Here is a 5,763-nt window from a genome sequence, read left to right on the forward strand (position 1 = left end):
ACGGGGCTCGAATCGGGTTCCCGGTTTGGGAGTTAGAGTCGGATTTCACTTTAGGCAAACTACTTCTTTAAGAAACTTGAATTCGAGGCGTTAACGCCCCAAAATCACCAAACGGCGTCGGTTTAGCACGAAACTTGGCACACACGACCGCCTAGGCACGAGAGACTTGTGGGAAAAGACGGGGCTCGAATCGGGTTCCCGGTTTGGGAGTTAGAGCCGGATTTCACTTTAGGCAAATTACTTCCTTAAGAAACTTGAATTTGAGGAGTTAACGCCCCAAAATCACCAAACGGCGTCGGTTTGGCACGAAACTTGGCACACACGACCGCCTAGGCACAAGAGACTTGTGGGAGAAGACGGGGCTCGAATCGGGTTCCCGGTTTGGGAGTTAGAGTCGGATTTCACTTTAGGCAAACTACTTCTTTAAGAAACTTGAATTCGAGGCGTTAACGCCCCAAAATCACCAAACGGCGTCGGTTTAGCATGAAACTTGGCACACACGACCGCCTAGGCACGAGAGACTTGTGGGAGAAGACGGGGCTCGAATCGGGTTCCCGGTTTGGGAGTTAGAGCCGGATTTCACTTTAGGCAAATTACTTCCTTAAGAAACTTGAATTTGAGGAGTTAACGCCCCAAAATCACCAAACGGCGTCGGTTTAGCACGAAACTTGGCACACACGACCGCCTAGGCACGAGAGACTTGTGGGAGAAGACGGGGCTCGAATCGGGTTCCCGGTTTGGGAGTTAGAGTCGGATTTCACTTTAGGCAAACTACTTCTTTAAGAAACTTGAATTCGAGGCGTTAACGCCCCAAAATCACCAAACGGCGTCGGTTTAGCACGAAACTTGGTACACACGTCCGCCTAGGCACGAGAGACTTGTGGGAGAAGACGGGGCTCGAATCGGGTTCCCGGTTTGGGAGTTAGAGCCGGATTTCGGTCCAGTCAAAATTATTTACTAAACTATCTTTCTAATTATATAGTAGTCAATTGTTTTTTATATTTTTCTATAATTAAAATATTAACACATTATATGGTTTTTAATTATTTTTATCTTGTTTTTTTCAGATATTTCCTGAGCAGCAGTTGGCTTTTTCTGGAATGCGGGCGTATCAAGATTATGACTAATTTTTGTTTTTGTAACCCACGAACGAATGAAGACGAAAACTTTTGATTTTGATTTTGATTTTGATTTATGTTATTTAAATTTGGGAGCAACATTATGTATGTATTATGCGACGTTATGTAGTGGCATAATTTTTATTGTTCTGAATTTTTATTTATGTATTGCTATGAATTGAACAATATTATTAATTTTCATTATTTGTCAATTTTTGTTTATGTACGTATTTATATTATTTTGTAATTTTTCAATTTTTTATACTTATTTTTTATCTAATACAGGTTATTTTAATTTTTTTAATAATTTATCAGCAGGGTTTTTTTTTTTTTTTTTTTTTTGAGACGGGAGAAGAACCCGTCGCAAAAACCATTAATAGGCTTTTGCGACGGTACCAACACAGTCGCAAAAGCTGTCTTATTGAATGTACAGGACACTTTTAGCGACGGTAAACCGTGCCGTCGCCAATACTTATAAGATGCCAGAGCCTTTAACGACGGTAATGTTCCCGTCTCAAAAACTCACTTTTAGCGACGGGAATTACGTGCCGTCGCGAAAAGTGATTTTTCCCCCATTATTTGCGACGGGAAAAATGCCGTCACAAAAAACTTGGCTTACTGTCGCAGAAACTAATGGCGACGGTACTTACCGTCGCGAAAGGTCTTTTGCAACCCCGTCTGTCGCGACCCCCCTTACCGTCGCAAAAAGCCACATTACCGTCGCAAAAGACATTAGCGACGCCTTTCGGGGCATTTGCGACGGCCGTTTACCGTCGCAAAAAACAAAGTTTTTTGTAGTGTGTCCACGATCTAATCATTGTGAGGAACATCTGATTTTGTAGAACTTATGGGACATCTATGAAATTTAGTTTGGTAACATTTCTAGTATGAAATGATTGAGAATAATTAAGCTTGCGCATATTTAATGAGTGATATAATGAGTAGTTTAGTATCCATATTTTTGGGTTGTTACAAATCCAATGAAAAATGATTTGCATACAAAAGGATTATATAAAAAAATATATTATGAATAATGTGTCAATGATATTTTTGAAATTATGAAAATGATGGGTGCTTTGATTATAAATGAATAAATCACATTAGATTAGGTTTTCTTAAAATTTTAGTTTACATAAAACTTAACTCCCTTCTCATCAATAATTCGGTAGTCACATGGATAAAAAATGATTTTTTTTCGTCTCTTTTATACTAAAATATATATTTTATCTTATTTATCTTTGTGTCTTCATATCATTTGTATTAGTTTCGATCACTTTAGTTTAATGAAAAGAAAATTAATATAAAGGCGAATTACACTAACAGTTGTTATAGTTTGGAGCTCGTGTTACTTTGGTTCTTGACTTTTCAATTGTAACATATTTGATCCTAAATTTTGAATCTTGTTCCAAATAAGGACAATTGAAGATACCGTTGTTCAATTTTAAGGGCAAAGTCATCAATTTGATAAAATATAAACTACTTTGACAAAAATAAATATCAAAAAAATATTTTTTATTTTTTAAAAATAATTTCTACCCACCAAAAATAAAATTATGTAAAATTGATAAATCTTTTAGACATTTATTTATTTATTTACCAAATTAATTTTTATTATGTGTTTGGATAATAATCATGTAATGAGTGGTTATTATGCTTTTAATGTTTAATTGATATATTTAATATATGAAATGTTTTTAGTTTTGTATTTTTTAATTTAATGGATTGGTTTAATAATGATATCAAAGTTGTCACCATATCTGACTTTTGAAAAAATGAAACTCATTTAATGAAAATAAAAGCAACCACTCATTACATGATCATCATCCAAACACATAATAAAAATTAATTTAGTACAAAAAAAAATAAATGTCTAAAAAATTTATCAATTTTACATAATTTTCTTTAGTGGGTAGAAATAATTTTTAAAAATTCAAAAATATTTTTTTGACATTTATTTTTGTCAAATTAGTTTATATTTTATCAAATTGACTACTTTGCCATTGAAATTGAACAATGATATTTTCAATTGTCCTTATTTGGAACAAGATTCAAAATTCAGGATCAAATGTATCACAATTGAAAAGTCAAGAACAAAAGTGACGCAGGGACCAAACTATAGGGACCATTAGTGTAATTTGTCCTTAATATAATTATGTCAAAATTATAAGATTTATTATATTTTCTACAATTCCTATTATTTATAATACAATCTATATAATTCTATCATATATCTAATAATTTAATCTATTCAATTTCATTGGAGATTATTCTTATTTTAAAAATTACTATCAAAGTACAAATTTTAAATACACCAAATGACAGCCTCCACAGGCCGTTTACTTCCTAACATATATATATGTATATCAATTAAAAATATATTTCAACAACATTATAATATAAATGACGAAATCATATAATTTTTCTCACCATAAATTTTTTTATTTTGGTTGATGATCCACACTATAAATATCCGTAACTATCTCATGATAATTAAATAAGTAATGATAATAACTAGTAATTATAAACGAGTCATGATTTAATTAACTAGGTCCAAAAGAATGAAATTTAATAATCTAAAATAATTCACCAAGTAAGACTAGAGTATAAAATAAATTTAAATGGACTAAAAGTGACTAAAATAATTAAGTATGAGCTAATCAAATAAGTCTCAAAAATAACATTTATATAAAAATTTAATAGTTACAAACCAAAACTAATTGAAACTCAAAAATTACTAAGCGTAATTTGTTTTTACCATGTTAAATAGGATGATTTATGACACCACAACTATAATAATCTATCTTCTATCTATACTATTATAAAGTGGACACCTCTTAGGTGTCTTGAAACCTTTGTTTCTTATGCTGCCATGTGTCTACTTTTTCATTTGAAATAAAAAAAAAAAATTAGATAGATGAGAGGAGGGGATTTGAACCTTAGACTCATGTCAAATGAGTAAGACTTTTACCACTTAACTAGCACATAATATATGATAAATGTTTTATTTTGTTTTTATTTATTTGAATTGCATACGCATCGCGTGTGGTAACCTCTAGTAATAATATATTTAAACGACTGGGGACTGATACCAATTCAACTCCAATCAATCTTGAGCCCGCAAACATAGTAAGAAGATTTCTAAATAGATACCAAAATAAATACATAAATAAATGGAATTTGATTCGATTCCTTACACGACCTCTTCTCTCTTTAGGGGGCCAGAAAATACCAAGGTGTACATTATGACATATTTCAAGATGTTGGAGGGATCACCTTCTACATTTCCACAGCCTAATTTGTACGGGTGGACAATAACCCTGTGGTTAGACAAAAAACAATCCGGCCGTACAAAAAAAATCCTTCAGGCAACGACTTTGTGGCATCCACTTCAACCCTAATTCATAGAAAATTTATGTACAAGAGGAGCCCTTCAGTATGGGCCTCCACATGTACAAGTATGCCAATCCTATTACTGATGGTTTCCCCATATGATTTGATTAGCTTATCTGGCAGCAGACCATGGACTTGAGCTTAGAATAGACACCATCGAAATTTCATCTCTATAGAAGCTTTCCTAGTCTGGAGAGGTTAGAAGACTATCGAAGCTTTCCCATAACTAACCAAGGGGCCTCCAATAACACTTTTTGATGATCCTCTACCTCGGCATACTGAAACAGAAACACATTATCATTCCAAGGTGATATAGACACGTCCGCCCTAGTCTTCCAAGCTCTATGTAAAATGTTAGACACATCTAGTTTATTCAAGATCTTTGGGGCTAAGATCTTTCCAACCAGACACAACTTTGAGACATCCTCGCACTCATCCAACCCTTTTGACTAATCAAAGTTATCCATCTTTGAATAGAGAAAGGCTCTCAAATGAACGAAACAAATCAGCACAAGAAAATCAAAACACTAAGTGAAACCTAGAGATCAACAATCACCTTCTAAAATATGAAGTAAAAAAGAAATTAGCAACAATTTGATTATGGGTTTGGATTAACCCAAACTAATCTCGTTTGAGAACAAATTATTTTAATAACTTTTTTGATTAAAATATAAAGGTAAAAATAATTAATATATTAAAAATAATTTTTTTAAATATTTACCAAAAAAGTGTAAAAAGTAAAGAATTATTTTCATTTTTTATTTTTTTTATTTTTTTTAACTTTTGATAAAATTTGTTACCAGTATATTTTTTTGAGAAATGTTTGGGACCCTTTTTTTTATGGTTTCATGACCCTAATTTGATTTTAGTTCTTAATGTGTGTATGAGATTTATTCATATATATGTAGGTCTCATGTTATGAATGATTAGAATAAGAGTGAGGGTTGTAGAGGTTATGCATGTATAAGAATGTCACGACCCAAACTCGCCCCTATGGGTTTAGCACCGTAACCGGCCAGTAATCCAAGATTACCGAAGGCCTGCTTAACAGTAATACAGTAAAACAGAGTACAGGGGCATGGCGGAAGCCAAAACAGTAAATAAACAATGTCCAATGAGCTGTGACAGTCTGTATGCCAAAAAGACTTTTCATACACATATACATGAATAGTACAGAATAGTATGTACATATATACAATCATTCAGTTTAGGACCTAATTCCTATTAAACAGTACAGTAACAGTTTACAGTTTAC

This window comes from Camellia sinensis, chromosome 6 (assembly GCF_055761805.1).
Source record: "Camellia sinensis isolate YWXY chromosome 6, ASM5576180v1, whole genome shotgun sequence".
In the NCBI taxonomy this organism is placed as follows: Eukaryota; Viridiplantae; Streptophyta; class Magnoliopsida; order Ericales; family Theaceae; genus Camellia; species Camellia sinensis.